The sequence below is a fragment of the Lepisma saccharinum genome, chromosome 8, assembly GCF_977018435.1.
Source record: "Lepisma saccharinum chromosome 8, izLepSacc3.1, whole genome shotgun sequence".
Lineage (NCBI taxonomy): Eukaryota > Metazoa > Arthropoda > Insecta > Zygentoma > Lepismatidae > Lepisma > Lepisma saccharinum.
In genome coordinates this window covers 60,912,258-60,929,138 of record NC_139236.1, presented here as the reverse complement: position 1 = coordinate 60,929,138, position 16,881 = coordinate 60,912,258, and the positions used below count along the sequence as shown (strand labels likewise).

Genomic DNA, 16,881 nt, shown 5'->3' with positions numbered 1-16,881 from the left:
GTTGGACGAAATTCGTTTTATATCAACTTGATCCACATTCCACAGATTGTTTAATCCCCATATCTATCTCTGAGGTAGAAAGTGAGCAATATTAACGCATTTGTGCAAAGTTATAGTAAATGATGAGGTCTGATGCACCAAAAGTTGTATCTATACGAAAAATCAAAGCCTGGACTCCTTGATGACAGGGCAATCATGAAAGTGGCAAGGGTATTGACAAAGTACTCATACATAAGGCATTTGTGGAATATTTTCAAGGTATGCAAAATAATTGTGGATTGTGTGACGTTTCTGTTGTGCTGGTAGGCCAATCGAAGTAAAAGTCGGCTACCTATTCCTCCATTTGGTAGCTCCAAATAATAGTGTTCTTTTGCATGCTAATGTGGAGGCTACGTATAGGAGGGCATGTTTTTATAACATGTGTTCTCTTGCAGTTGCCATTGGTGCGTTCGCGCTGGGCACAACTTTGGGCTGGTCGTCCGCGGCCAACGTGAAGCTGAAAGAGGAAGACACGATCCATTTGACAGATGAGCAACTCTCGTGGATCGGTTCTCTGATGGGTCTCGGGGCTGCATTCGCGACCTTCCCAACTGGATATTCCATCGAGGTCATCGGGAGAAAGACGACAATGCTGATTCTTGTGGCACCGTTCATTGTTGGATGGCTACTCTTGGCGTTCCCTAGGAACGTCGCCATGTTGTACGCAGGAAGATTCATTACTGGGATGTGCGGTGGAGCTTTTAGTATTGCCGTGCCTATCTACATCGGAGAGATTTCGGAAAAGGAGATTCGAGGTGAACTATCTTCGTTCTTTCAGCTCATGTTAACGGTGGGAATCCTCTACACTTATGTCATTGGACCATATGTTCCCATTGCAGCTTTCGGTATCCTCTGTGGCATAGTCCCTGTGGTGTTCGGGGTTACGTTCTTCTTCATGCCAGAGTCTCCTCTCTACTACCTCAAGAAGAACGATCGAGAACTAGCCGAAAAGTCTTTGAAGTTGCTGCGCGGACCAAACTTCGACGTCGAGCCAGAACTTCACGACATGGAAGAGTACGTCCAGCAGCTTCGAGATCAAAATATGGAGTTTAACATGCTCTTCACCAAAGCTGCAGTCAGGGCTACCACAATAGCATTCGGGCTCATGTTCTTCCTACAGATGGAAGGATCCAACGCGGTCATCTTCTACACGCAAGACATCTTCAAAGCCGCGAATGTCGACTTAGATCCAGCCGTTTCAACAATAATCGTGGGCGTGATGCTAGTCCTAGCAACAATGGTAGCCACGTTTATTGTTGACCGTGCAGGGAGGCGGATCTTGCTTCTAATTTCATACACCATCATGGGAATTTGCGCCCTTCTCCTAGGAATCTACTTCAATGTGAAGGACAAAGATTCCGGGAAGGACTTAGGATGGCTTCCCATGTTCAGCATGACCGTCTACTTGATCGGGTTCTCCCTAGGCAACGGTCCAGTGCCTTGGATAATGCTCGGGGAGGTCTTCCCTGCAGAGATCAAGGGACTCGGTTCCTCCAGTTCGTGCATGTTTGATTGGCTCTTGGCCTTCGTCGTCACCAGATATTATGACGCGATGGCCAACTCTGTGGGGACGGACGTAACATTCTGGATCTTTGCTACCACCTGCTTTCTAGGAGACATTTTTGTATTTACACTTGTAATCGAAACCAAAGGGAAATCTTTGGAAGATATTCAGCAGGAACTTTCAGGCAAAATCGAATTGAACAAGCTGAGAACGACTGTCCGATGGAAGTAAAAAGGACAAATGATATTTCTAGATCTTATGATGTCGAAACAAACTAGGAAGTATATCTAATAAAAAAAATTAAAAAATAATGCAGTCGTGTCAGTAGCTAATTTTTAATATTGCTTATTTGATAAGAAGAATAATGAAATAGTAGAACAATGACAGCAAAAGCAGTCTTTTCGATGCTCTCATCGACATGGAGATGCAAACAAATATCTATCAGATATTCAACTCAAATGTAATATTTGTTTTATCTACGTATGCAAAACTTGAAAGCTCAAGTTATAAAAAGCGAACTGCAAATAGTCATAAATAGATGTGATGTCCCGGGTTCGAATTCCGGCCTGAGCATGGGTGTTCTTTGCGAGTGTTCCTTCATCAATTTCATCATATCATCATCGTCGCAATTAGCCAAAAGTGGCAGAAATGCGACGCTAAATAAAATAAATAAATCAAAAACGTATGTCAATTTTTTTAAAAAAACACGTGTACATGTACCGTACAGCATTGAGATCCTCTGGATATCAGAGACGGGATATCCCATGGACGTCTAATTGATATCGCATAATATTCATGGATATAATCTGGACATTGTGGATATTCTATGGATATCTCTTGGAGATTTCTACTGTATGGGTGGTTGAGCCTCAGAGCAGCTTTATGCAGGGACACTTTCGAAAAATTCCAACTTAAGATCAGCCACCCCGGGAATCGAACCCTAATCTTCCTCGTGATGATTGATTGATTGTATGAAGTAGGTTATTTTACGTTGCTTTTCTGCCACTTTTGACTAATCGCGACGATGAGGATGAGTAATGTTATGATGGAATTGATGAAGGACACTCACAAAACACCTATGCTTAGGCCGAGATTCGAACCCGTGACCCCTGGCGTCGTAGCGCGCTGTGCTAACCACTTCGTCACTGAGGTCCAGCGTGATGATGATGATGAAATTTTTTTGATTTAGTTTATTTTACTTCGCGTTTTGTGCCTCTTGGCTAATTTGCGAAGATGGGGATGAGTGATGAAATGATGCAATTGATGAATGGACATTCACAAACAACCAAGCCCGACCGGGATTCGAACCCGGGACCCTTGGCGGATGATGAATTGGCAATAGACTAATAGTTTATAATGATTTGAATATGTATAACGTTGTTATACAATTCCATTTTTACCAACAGCCTAACACCACCTAAAACGTGTCTGGTAACGCTCATGAAACGGCGAGATTAAAAGAAAGTTCATCAAAATTTAACTTTGTACACATTTGGGATTGAAGTCCCCTGCCTCGATTCTTTCTGCGAGAGTGGCCAAAAAAGCGTTGCTCAGTTTGCAACACTGAATTTACTACGCTCCTCCCCCAGGTTCCTTTCGAGAGTCACCAGTTGTCCACGTGTGTGTGGCACAATATGTATGTAGTTCATTCTCGTGTGTTCATTAAAAAAAAAAACTGCAAGCTTTGTTCCGAAGTACTCAACTCGGTTTATCTAAATGCAATACAGATTACACGAAGAGATAAGTGGGAAAGAAAATTAGAAAACCATGCTCCATTCATAAACTGAGTATAGCATTGGTTGAACAAAATGTCAGGATCTCTCTTCCCCCAATATTTAGCTGCATTAGCAGGTAGGTTAAAAATGTTTATGAATTGATGCTAGATATTAATGTGAGCTCTTGGATTGGCAATTGCTTGGTGTATAAATTGACTGCATGTATAAAGGTGAAATGTGTCATTTGTAGTTTACTTCGTATTGAAATTCCATTCCACAGAGTGATCACAAAGTTTCATTACCCCCTATCGCGTGTCCACATCGTCATAGATGGTCGGATTGTTTTAATGTGAGATCATGGCAGAGGACAACTCGGAGGTAGTGTGACTATTCGTTAAGATTTAGTCCAGAGTGTCTGTGTGTACACCATCGTTTTCATAACAGAGTATGATTCTCCGCCATGTACGATGGGAAATTCTCCTCAACATTGCTGGCGTGATGGCAGTAAATGCACGTCGAACAGCATCCTTAAGTTCGTCAACTGTCTCGTAACGTGTGGCAGCAACCTTCTGTTTAATGAACCCCCATAATGCATTGTCGCAAGATGACAGATCAGGACTTCGGGGTGGCCACCCCAAAGGCGCAGGCAAATGAACAGAACCACGTTCCATCCATGTATCAGGAAATACCTCATTGAGATATTCCATCACGGAAATAGCATAATGGGCTTGGTGCTCCATCTTGCTGGAACCATACACGACCGAGCAGTCCTGTGCTTGCAGGTGTGGAATAAACCACGTAGTGAGATACGACATTTGATTCACAGCACCGTCAAAGAAATATGGACCCACCAAGTGGGTTGCAGACATTGCAGCCCAGATCATGACATGTGGTGGGTTGTGTTCAAGTTCTTCATAAAAATGTGGGTTTTCTTTACTCCAGAAATAAATGTTTCTCGCTTTTGCACTGCGATATATCGCACACTCGTCCGAGAAAAACACTTTATTCCTTGAAGGAAGGGTTGTAAAGACATCGAGCATTCTCCCACAAGCATGATGACTTTCTTGCATGTCATTATCACTCAATTCCTTTACAAACGAAGGTTTAAATGCCATATGTTTTTGTAATGTCGAATATGGAACTCCCAATTCCTGTGACTTCTTACGAATGGACTTTTTTGGCGAACGTTCGACAGACGCTGCAGCCTCCACACACGTTTCCAGTCGTGTTGATGATCGCCCTGGTCGGGGCGTATCTTTTATACAACCAGTTGCAAAGAGCTTTTTCTCCCACCGTAAAATTGTTGGTTTTGGTGGGGAAGGTTTCTGAAACCTTACAGTGAAATCATGCTGAATATCTCTCATTGATTTTCCTGTATGGGGTCGTTCGTGAGCCCACGCGCTCATGACTGTCCGTTCCTCCATGGTGTAAGTGGACTCATCAGCCATGATTTAGATGTAGATCCTGCAACAATAAGAAACAATTCATTAACATCTATGTAATACATAGGGGGTAATGGGACTTTGTGATCACTGTGTAGAACTTTGTATTATTTTGATATGCGGAACTGATCTACAGTCGAACTACAGTATCTCGTTATAGTGGATATTGATAGTTGTAATTTCGTTTATCTGCTTCGTTAAACTTACCATACGAATGATAACCATTAACCATAGTATTATTATAATGCGATTATGTTCATAACTCTCATTCTTGCATTATTTCTTAAAATGAACAGGTTCGCAATGTAATAGCTTACACATATTAACTGGTTTGAACTCTACTTTCTTATATCTGAAGCATTTTTTTAATGACCAACTTCCCCAAAGAAAGATATACGTGTATTAAAACACTACAGCCGACCTCCGTGACGGAGTAGTTAGCACAGCGCGGTTCAACGCCAGGGGTCCCGGGTCGAATACTGACCTGGGCATGGGTTTTCTTTGTAAATGTCCCTTCATCAATTTCATCATATCATCCTCATCGTCGCGACTAGCGAAAAGTGGCAGGATTGCGACGCTAAATAACAAAATGAAATCAAGAAACTAACACATTATAATCAACATTGTTTACATTTATTAATGAATTGGCTTACTGAAATAAATCCTACAGATACCCATGGGTTTGCTAATGTAATTAACATTGTGCATCTTGTCTTCTTGTTTGTTAAATTTTACACTGTCGTAACAGGCTTATGAGCTATTCAGAGCACTCAACTAAATCATTTTTGTAACACTTCGGCAACGACATCAGACACTTAGAGATAACTTTTTCTGACTTATATACAAAAAGTGTTAATTTCTTTTTAGGGAGTCTTGCAGGCCTCTCATTAGGAACAATGTTGACATGGTCCGCACCTGCTGTACCCAAAATCCAATCTGATGGAGACATCTTTATAAGTTCAGATGCTGTATCTTGGATCGGGTCTTTGATGCCTCTAGGAGCCGCAGCCAGCACAATTCCTGTTGGCTTTTGCATGGACAAATTTGGAAGGAAATGGACACTGATATGCCTGGTGATACCCTCAATTGTTGGTTGGTGTTTGCTCGCTTTCCCATCGACAGTTGGCATGTATTATGCTGGAAGATTTCTTACTGGCATTAGTGGAGGTGCATTTAGTATTATTGTGCCGGTTTACATTGTGGAGATATCTGAGAAGAGGATCAGAGGTCTGCTAACTACATCATTTGAGCTGTTCCTTGACATAGGAATAGTGTTGGTTAACGTCGTCGGTTACTTCGCTTCTGTGATGTGGCTATCTATCACTTGTGGTATTGTGGGTGTGGTGTTTGCAACAGTGTTTTTCTTTATGCCCGAATCTCCACGACATTATCTCAAGATGGGCAAGAGGGAAAAAGCTGAACGCTCAATGCGTTGGCTCAGAGGCAAGGGGTTTAACACTGCACGCGAATTACAAGAAATCCAAGAGGGGATTGATTTGGAAGAGAAGCTCCCAAGGACTTCGCTTACGGATATGCTTTTTAAGAAAAACATTCAAAAGGGAATTTTGATTTCTTTTGGATTGATGTTTTTTCAGCAACTGGGAGGCATAAATGCAATTTTGTTCTACACTGTGGATATATTTGAGGCCGCTGGTAGTTCGTTAGACCAAAATATTTCCTCAATCATTACCGGATGCGTTGAAGTGGCCTCTGTATTCGTAACATTCATTCTTATAGACAAAACAGGACGACGGATTTTGCTCATTGTGTCGTCTACTCTAATGGCAATATGTAATATGCTACTAGGGATGTATTTTTACATGAATTCAGATGGGCAGAATATAGACAGCATACGCTGGCTTCCTCTCTTACTTTTGACTGTGTACATAGTTGGTTTTGCATTGGGTTTTGGGCCAATTCCTTGCACGGTTGTATCAGAAATTTTTACTACGAATGCACGGGGGAAAGCCACGTCGGCAACATGCATGTTCAAGTGGTTATTGGGATTCGTTGTGTCAAAATTTTACGTTGATATAAATAACGAATTTGGCCCACAAGCATCCTTCTGGACGTTCGGAATTATTTCTTGTGTAGGGGTTGCTTTTGTATTCTTCCTTGTAATAGAGACTAAAGGCAAATCCCTCGAACAAATACAGATCGAACTTACAGGTGCGAATGGGTAAACAATTACAGAATAATTTTGCAATAGATTTTCCCATTCTATGAACTGCATGCATTCAACTTATGAATATATTCCGATAGCAAACACTTACAGTATTGTTAATGTTTATTGCCTAATTTAATAATAATCAGTGTACATAGCTTACTGTCAGTTTCACAGCAATCGGATGGGTGGAGAGGTTGTTGGGAACCCTGGGCATCCTCCACTTGATAATTCATGTCCTGCTGCTCCAGATTGTCACATATTCTACGTACACGAGCGGTGCAGTGTTATTTACAATTACGTAATTTCGCAACTGCGCATTCCGATGTGAAATCCAATAAGATGAATTGCTTTGGAACAAAATTATAAAAAAATCGTACATTATTGAAATCATACTCGAAGCAAATACTGCACATTCTAAATACTCCAATACTGATATTTGATAAAGAGAATGATACCATGGTATGAAGTTTTAGTTTGCATGCAAAAAGTGCAAACTCACTCCATAGAATGAGTACAGTATTATACGAGCGTATACAATTGAATATGATTTTAAATGTCCATCGTGATAGCCACGTAGTACGCCGAAATGGACACAAACAAAATATTTTCAAAATACTTGGTTTGAGTTGCTGTTTTAAGTCCACTTTATGCACAGTAAGGCTAATCGGGACTGGACCTACAGTTTAAAGTGGGATCTGAACCACTTGTGCCTCCACCGGGTATCGAACCCGGGACCCCTCGATTACAAGGCAATGACGCTACCACTGCGCCATGAGGGAGGCCCTGATTTTTTTTTCAAAATGGAATTGGTGTACTATGGAATTGATGTACTCAGTCTAAGAAATAATGCAAGTAAATGTATGAAAATGTGATAAACGTTAGGTAATAAAATGTAAGATATACTTTAATGACTTCTTCTTAATTGAGACTCCGTTTCTTCAGACTTACAAATTATGAAATTTTGGTTAATGGTCCCGCGAATTTTATTTGCCTCAAGCCTCCCCAACCATTCATCATTTTAATTGATTTTCGTCTTAAATCCTGTGTATCTTTATTTAAGGGATTGATTGATTTGCTTCATTTTACTTCGCTTTTTGTGCCACTTTTGGCTAATTTGCGAAGGTGGGGATGAGTGAGGATATGATGACATTGATGAATGGACACTCACAAATATCCATGGCCAGGCCGGGATTCGAACCTGGGACCCCTGGCATCTTAGCACTCCGCCACGGGGGCCGGCTATTTAAGGGATTACATTTTACTAATGCTAATAAAGAGGATCTCAAATGATTCGTACAGGTTGAGAGGTCGAATAGTCTGTTAGACAATCTACTTCTAGCCAAGGGGGTGGATTTACCACTAGGCTATCCTATGCTATAGCCTAGGGGCCGCAAGTCCAGGGAGGCCGCACTAAATGCGACGCTGAAGGGGCAGAATTGACAAAGACGATCGATTATTAAAATTTCTTAATATTGTGACAATAGCAACTTAAAACAACGTGTAAAATCCTTTTACTTGCTTATTTCATGGAAGAAGGAAGAAGGAGTTTCTTGCGTTACAGTTTCGGGTGTATTCTCTTGTTAAATCTAAGTGTATTGTTTTATCGAACTTTGTGTGTAAATTTTTAAGTTTACAAGTGGCATTAAAACGGAGCATGCAATTAGTGGAAGTGAAGTTCCTCAATAACAAAACTGTTAATAATAATGTCGACAGGGCCCAAAACAAAGGATAGCCAAGGGGCCCTGCTTCTGGCCTATCTGATCGCACCTTAGGATGAAATGAGTGTAATAAGAGTGTCACATATATACTGCGGCTTTATAAAAACTATGATAGCTGCAAGTGACCTATCACTGATAGACTTGCTATCTCCAAGTGCACGCCACTGTATAAAATAAGGTACCAACAAGGTGGTGTACCAAGTGGTGTGGGCGCAAAGTTGTGTAACTTTCTAAAAAAATGTAACGCATTACCTGCTGTCAAACAAGAAAATCATTTGAAGTGGTTTCATTAGTTTCTTTGGTTAATGTTTTCCAGTACAACTTTACTTGCGGGTAGTCTTGCACATCCTAACCTAACGACCCTTAACTTAAATGTACAGATTTATTTTGGCTATGCAAGGAATTGTGTGGGTGGGGGAGGGTAGAGGCGGCGCCAGGGGGTGCTTGCGTACCCCTTAATTTTCTTCCGCATGCCTTTCAGCACCCCTTTTCAAAACCTACTGTATGTTCAACCAGAAACATTAACTCTTAAATTGTCTTATTATGTCATGCCGTCACATTGAGCACCGAATATTAGGTATTGAAGTGACACAGCTGTTCTCGCCTGTCCCTGGTTAAAATCCTCCGATTGTCCACGTATATCATTACTCTCCCTTGAACAAGATGTTCCTTTCAAATTTCTAAACACGTCGTTGGTGTGCTAAAATGAAGCAAGTCGCAAGTATTCTTCAATTTCAATGGCATATTATTACAGATGCCTACTAAGAGTTGATTAGTATTGGATTTAGTAGCTAAAACATGTATGCATGTTTCATTTTTTCTTCATTTTCAACACCGAACCTCCTTGCGCCGCCGCTGGGGAAGGAGGAAGGCACGCCATCAGCCAAACTTAAGATAATTTGCAAAATCTTTCGTTATCCTCATGTTCAACCCTCTCTCTCCAATTATCCATAAAGCTCGAGTGAATGTTTCCCAACTTGAGCATTTGAGGACTTCAAGCATGCTTGAAACCTAACTCACCATCTTTGTTCTGATAAGCAAGGTGAAACACGTCATAGATTACAAATATAAGGCATTACGTGCTGTTTAATGATCAAGATTAGTTAGTTTAGATGTTGTATTTAATTACAATGAGCTGTCGCTTTTACAAACAAGTGCCGGCGATTAAGGGGGGTTGGGACATTTTTGAGCCCGCAAGGAAAAGGGAGAAAGTTTGGGGCGAAGAAGCAGGGTGCACCTAAAATCCTACTCGCCCGAGTGAAAATTTTATCTAAATCCGCCCCTTACAAGTGGCAAATGCATGGACTTTGACCATGTAGGGCCTTTTGAGATTGTTGCAGGGTTCTTAAAGGTCCAGGCACCCATAAATTCCAGTGGCGTGCGGTGACATTTGCTACGAACTTATGTAATGCCCCACGTTAGGAGCGCCACTAATGCCACGCCCCTTTTGGGTACGTACTTAAATGTTATTTACCACGGCTACAGACATCTTAATCTCAGGGGGATAGGTTCTTTGTTTGAGAATTCCAAATAAGAAAGCGTTTTATAGCCAAGAGGATATAGTTAAATGCGGATCTATATTCTGAGAACTATACAAAATACAGAGAAAAAAAAATATATATATATATGTATAATCGACAAGGCTTCTTCTTCTTTTCTTCTTTTATCATCAAAGGGCTTCTTCTTCTTTTAATATGGAAAAGGCTTCTTCTTCTTTTAAATGGCTTCTTCTTTTAAAAGGCTTCTTCTTCTTTTATTATCATAAAGCTTCTTCTTCTTTAAAGGGCTTCTTCTTCTTTTAAAAGCTTCTTCTTCTTTTAATATGGAAAGGCTTCTTCTTCTTTTAAAAGCTTCTTCTTCTTTTAATATGGAAAGGCTTCTTCTTCTTTTATTATCAACAAGGCTTCTTCTTCTTTTATTATCAATTTCTTCTATGAACAAAATATATGCATGTCTTCTTCTTTCTTCTATTTACAAAAAATAGTCATTCCCTTTTTATTCATCGCTGTTCTTATTTCCTCTATTCATATTAATTCTTATTTCTTCTTTCAGCAGCAATTCTTATTATCTTCTATATTCCACCGAGATATTCTTATATTCTCGATAAATTCTTCTATTTATTCTTTCCGCAGCAAATCTTATTTCTTCTATTCTTCTTTGCCACTGGAAAAGAATCTTATTTCTTTCATTTATCGCAAATATTTCTCTTTACCGTATCTCTTCTCAATAATATAGACAAATCATTATGCTGCATTCCTTGTAGAGAATTGAACCAAAGCTATAGAGGATTCTTAGGGGCGTCTAATCTGACAACAGCGCCACCTCCTATTTAACGACCAAAGGGGAATAACCAGGATCGCTAATAGCAAGCGCTGCCAATGGCCCAGTGCGACTAAGAAAAAGCGCAACCGAAAAGTGCTTCGGGGCGTCTAATTTGACAACAGCGCCACCGGGGACAAACAACCAAACCACTGACGATGTTCTCCTCGTCAGGAAAATAAAAAGAAAGTGAGATGAGATACATTTCTGAATTCATTTGGTCGCTTAATGACTTTCCTAAACGTTTCATATGCGGCTATATTCTGAATTCTTTTAAATTACTACATACATCATTATATTTACTTCTATTATAGTATTTGAACTCTTCTTTTATATATTTCTCAATTTACTATAATATATATCATCCCTCTTCTCCGCTCTAAGTTTTTTATAATTTCCTTCACTCCTCTTTACATAGCGTGCTGCCATCTCTTGTCGATTCCGAGAAACCATTCCTCCTTGCAACATTCATTGTGTCGTGCGAAACTGGCATGTGACACAATATCCCCCTCCTTGAGGATAAAAATTTATATATTGGAAAAAATCTTTTGGAAATAGATAAATTTTTCCACTTTCTCTACATCTCGTTTGACTTTTCTCATTGGTTCTCATTTCTACTGCTTACATTGCTTTTCACTTTCACTGTGAAATTATATCTCCTGGCATGCAGCATTTTTCCTCATCTCTCGATTTCTCTCTTCTTTCTATTTTCGTTTCTAGATATCTTTTCACCGTTCCGGAAATATTCGTGACATCTTAAGTTATTTTTAGATACAAAATATAATTCTTCAATAGTTCATCTCCTGCAAGTCTGCTCGTCTAATTTCTCCAAGATAGTTTTTACCTGACGATGTCCTGCCAAAATAATAATTTTCGTTTCACCCTTTTCTTCTTTCAGCAATCTCTCTACAGATTATCAGTTGGCTCAGATTTTTCGTTTCAAAGAATTCTCTCTCTTTTCTAAGTTGACCATCTAAGTGTTTCTATCAGCTACAATAATTCTTCACATCAGCCTTAATTTCATATCAGCATGTATCTAGATATATTTTTTTTTCTGGGATTACAACCCATTCTCGGAATACAACCGATTCTTCTTTAGCTTCTGGGATTACAACCCATTCTCGGAATACAACCGATTCTTCTTTAACTTCTGGGATTACAACCCATTTCTTTTACACTTTTCTAAATACACGATGACTTTTACTCGTCTAAGCTTGCGAAGAATTCATTTTGCTGATATTGTTCGATCTTCTATATTATCTTCTCCTTTTTCCTGAGAGTTTTCTTCATGATTAACTTCCTTCTGTGCCTAACTGTTCTATCTTCTTTCTCTTATGTTCGTACAATTGAAAAGGTTTACATCCATTTTTCATATTACTTTCTTTGGCATCTTTCCTTTTACAGGTTTGATCTTTCACTATCAGTCTCTTTGTTCAATGGTGGTGGTGACATAAATTAGCAGTCATTATTCTTTCTTGAGATATAACTTGCAGAATAGAAATTTTCCTCCAACGATGACTATCATATCTATATATCTTCTTACAGGAACTAACATTAAAGAACTAAAATTTTCTTCCTTCAAATAGTTCACTAATAATTCCACGAATTTTTCTTCTGGTAAACTGGAACTTTCTCAGACAACTTTAATTATTCTAGAAACGTGCGCTTGCCAGTCTGTAAATCATAACATCTCCTTCCTTTGCACTAGTCAGTCTTATTTGTTTCTTCCAATTCTTTCAAATACTCGATGCTTGTCACTATCTCGTTTTCTTTCTCTTCCTCTTTTTCTTCTCTTTCTTTTATTTTCTTTTCTATTCTTCTCAAGATTCTTCTTCCTCCTCTTCCAACTTTCTTCCAATAAAGAAATTACTTTCATTTCTCTCTTCTTCCAATCTGGTTTCTGCCAAGATTTCTTCTTATGTTCTACATCTTCATAAAATGCATGCTCTCCTTGTCTTTTCCGTCTCATCTTTTTCTTCCTTCTCTTTGGCGAAGTAGCATCAAAATCCATTTGATCTATGTCGACCCTTTTTAGCATATTATTAACTTTCTTCAAGTTCTTTTCTATTTTTAATTTCTTTCTCTTCTTCTTCTTCCATGTCTTTACGTGAATATATCTAAATTTCATTTTAGTTTTCTTCCATCTTTGTTTACATCGATCTATGTCAACCCCTCTTGCCATATTCTTAACTTTCTTCAGGTTCTTTTCTATTTTTAATTTCTTTCTTTTCTTCTTCTTCCATGTCTTTACGTGAATATATCTAAATTTCATTTTACTTTTCTTTCTTCTTTGTTTACATCTTCTGCTCGGCTTATGCTTATTTTCTTCCTCTGTCAGAGACTCGTCACAGGAACTTTCATCTTTCATCTTCATTTCGACATGGATTTCTTCATCATTACATTGACAACTACATTTTTCCTCACTTTCTATTTCTCTTTCTTCTTCTTCTATTTTCTTATCTTCCTCTTCTTTGACCTCTTTAAGTTCCTGAGTGGTTTCTTCTCTTAACTTTATATCTACTTCTGCTATCTTGCCGTCATGATCGTCATTGGAACTTTCCTCTTTTTCTTCTTCTATTTTCTTATCTGTCTCTTCTTTGTTTACTTTGCCTAACTTTATAGCTTCTTCTTCTATCTTGCTGTCATGCTTGTCATTGGAATTTTCCTCTTTCGTCTTCCAACTTCTATCTTCTATATAGACCTTCGCTTCTTCTATCTTGTCTTCGTTTTCTGTTATTCTGGAAACATCTACTTCTGTCTTGCTGTCATCTTCTTCTGTTCTTGAAACCGATACTTCTATCTTGTTTTCGTTTTCTTCTATTCTGGAAACATCTACTTCTGTCTTGCTGTCATCTTCTTCTGTTCTTGAAACGGCTAATTCTATCTTGTTTTCATTTTCTTCTGTTCTTGAAACCGATACTTCTATCTTGTTTTCGTTTTCTTCTATTCTGGAAACATCTACTTCTGTCTTGCTGTCATTTTCTTCTGTTCTAGAAACGGCTAATTCTATCTTGTCTTCATTTTCTTCTGTTCTTGAAACCGATACTTCTATCTTGTTTTCGTTTTCTTCTATTCTGCAAACATCTACTTCTGTCTTTTTGTCATTTTCTTCTGTTCTCGAAACCGATACTTCTATCTTGTTTTCGTTTTCTTCTATTCTGGAAACATCTACTTCTGTCTTGCTGTCATTTTCTTCTGTTCTTGAAACAGCTACTTTTATCTCGTCTTCGTTTTCTTCTATTCTGGAAACGTCTACTTCTTCTATCTTGCCGTCAAGCATCTCCATCATCCTTCTATATAACTTTCGGCACGTTTCCATCACGGTCATTTCTTCTTTTTTCTCTTGTTTTTCCTTCACTGTATTTTCTCCGTTCTCGTCCTCGACTTTATTTTCTTTCTCCATCTTGGCTTTCTCTCCCTTTGCTTTCTTATTCACAAATCTGCTAGCCCCACGTTGGGCGCCACTAATGCTACGAACTTATGTAATGCCCCACGTTAGGAGCGCCACTAATGCCACGCCCCTTTTGGGTACGTACTTAAATGTTATTTACCACGGCTACAGACATCTTAATCTCAGGGGGATAGGTTCTTTGTTTGAGAATTCCAAATAAGAAAGCGTTTTATAGCCAAGAGGATATAGTTAAATGCGGATCTATATTCTGAGAACTATACAAAATACAGAGAAAAAAATATATATATATATATATATATATGTATAATCGACAAGGCTTCTTCTTCTTTTCTTCTTTTATCATCAAAAAGTTTCTTCTTCTTTTAATATGGAAAAGGCTTCTTCTTCTTTTAAATGGCTTCTTCTTTTAAAAGGCTTCTTCTTCTTTTATCATAAAGCTTCTTCTTCTTTTATTATCATAAAGCTTCTTCTTCTTTAAAGGGCTTCTTCTTCTTTTAAAAGCTTCTTCTTCTTTTAATATGGAAAGGCTTCTTCTTCTTTTATTATCAACAAGGCTTCTTCTTCTTTGATTATCGTAAGGCTTCTTCTTCTTTTATTATCAAAGGCTTCTTCTTCTTTTATTATCAATTTCTTCTATGAACAAAATATATGCATGTCTTCTTCTTTCTTCTATTTACAAAAAATAGTCATTCCCTTTTTATTCATCGCTGTTCTTATTTCCTCTATTCATATTAATTCTTATTTCTTCTTTCAGCAGCAATTCTTATTATCTTCTATATTCCACCGAGATATTCTTATATTCTCGATAAATTCTTCTATTTATTCTTTCCGCAGCAAATCTTATTTCTTCTATTCTTCTTTGCCACTGGAAAAGAATCTTATTTCTTTCATTTATCGCAAATATTTCTCTTTACCGTATCTCTTCTCAATAATATAGACAAATCATTATGCTGCATTCCTTGTAGAGAATTGAACCAAAGCTATAGAGGATTCTTAGGGGCGTCTAATCTGACAACAGCGCCACCTCCTATTTAACGACCAAAGGGGAATAACCAGGATCGCTAATAGCAAGCGCTGCCAATGGCCCAGTGCGACTAAGAAAAAGCGCAACCGAAAAGTGCTTCGGGGCGTCTAATTTGACAACAGCGCCACCGGGGACAAACAACCAAACCACTGACGATGTTCTCCTCGTCAGGAAAATAAAAAGAAAGTGAGATGAGATACATTTCTGAATTCATTTGGTCGCTTAATGACTTTCCTAAACGTTTCATATGCGGCTATATTCTGAATTCTTTTAAATTACTACATACATCATTATATTTACTTCTATTATAGTATTTGAACTCTTCTTTTATATATTTCTCAATTTACTATAATATATATCATCCCTCTTCTCCGCTCTAAGTTTTTTATAATTTCCTTCACTCCTCTTTACATAGCGTGCTGCCATCTCTTGTCGATTCCGAGAAACCATTCCTCCTTGCAGCATTCATTGTGTCGTGCGAAACTGGCACGTGACACATTTAAACTAGGGTACGCAACATGGGCCAACCGCAATGAATTATGGGGGCCAGAACCACCCCCCTCCCTGGCCATCATGTTATTCAGAAAATAACTTTTTCCTACAATTTTATAATGGGAAATTTCTCATCCTTGTATCAATATCCAAATGTAACGAGGTAAAATATATGTATGATATTTTATATTCGCAAATATATTCTGTTAGTAGTACGTAGAGTCCAACAATTCAACTTTGATTATTTCCTTCATGCAGTGCGATGAACATTGAACGGGAAGGAAATGGCTCAATCATTTTCCGTCCTTTCAAATTTCATGTAATAAATTTGATAAATCTCAGTATCCTCTACTATTTCACAACACCTTTCGCAGACGAAACCAACGAATAAGGCCAACAATAAAGTTTCACTGTTTTTCTACTCAGTCAATCACTCTGTAGAGATATTTTTTCTTCTCAAAAATCAAAATGCCTAATATACTGCTTACCATCCTTCACAACTCCTGCCTGAAACAATTTTTCCAAATCAGGAACAGACCTTCCATTTCGGATTGTTTACACTTTTTTCGTAAATTCCGAAAATCCCTTCTCCAGTATGTCATCAATAACTCCCGGTCCCCCTATTTTATCACTTCACAGCACCGACAAACAATAGAGATCCTGTAATGTAAATAATATGAACGAAACACTCGCTGCAAATTTCACACGACAGAAGAAAGCAAAAGTCAACCTCCCACGGTACGTTGTGTCCGGTCCCGCTATGCCCGAAAACCACGCGTTCTTGTGGACGAATGAATCGGAGTTTCCAGTCGACAAAGTATTTTGTAGAAGGGAGATAATTAAGGACAAGTAGAAAATACGTCAGCATACATCCCAGAACACTTCAAAAGCTAAACTACCGTACATCACTTTGCAATGTCTGGCGGGAGGGGGGGGGTTCTAATCCCATTGTAAGCCTTGTGTTTTATCATGTTTTTCTTTTATCATTCATTCATATCGTTGGGTCAACAATCAACACCCATGCTATGGAACTCAAAGGAAATGTTGAT

The 16,881-nt window shown here is 38.6% G+C and overlaps 2 pseudogenes; both read left to right on the top strand.

Annotated features, from left to right (window-relative positions):
* Positions 1-418: 418 nt before the first annotated feature.
* LOC145991812 (facilitated trehalose transporter Tret1 pseudogene) lies at positions 419-1,774 on the top strand (annotated as a pseudogene).
* A 3,822-nt stretch (positions 1,775-5,596) lies between these two features.
* LOC145991811 (facilitated trehalose transporter Tret1 pseudogene) lies at positions 5,597-6,883 on the top strand (annotated as a pseudogene).
* Positions 6,884-16,881: the final 9,998 nt, after the last annotated feature.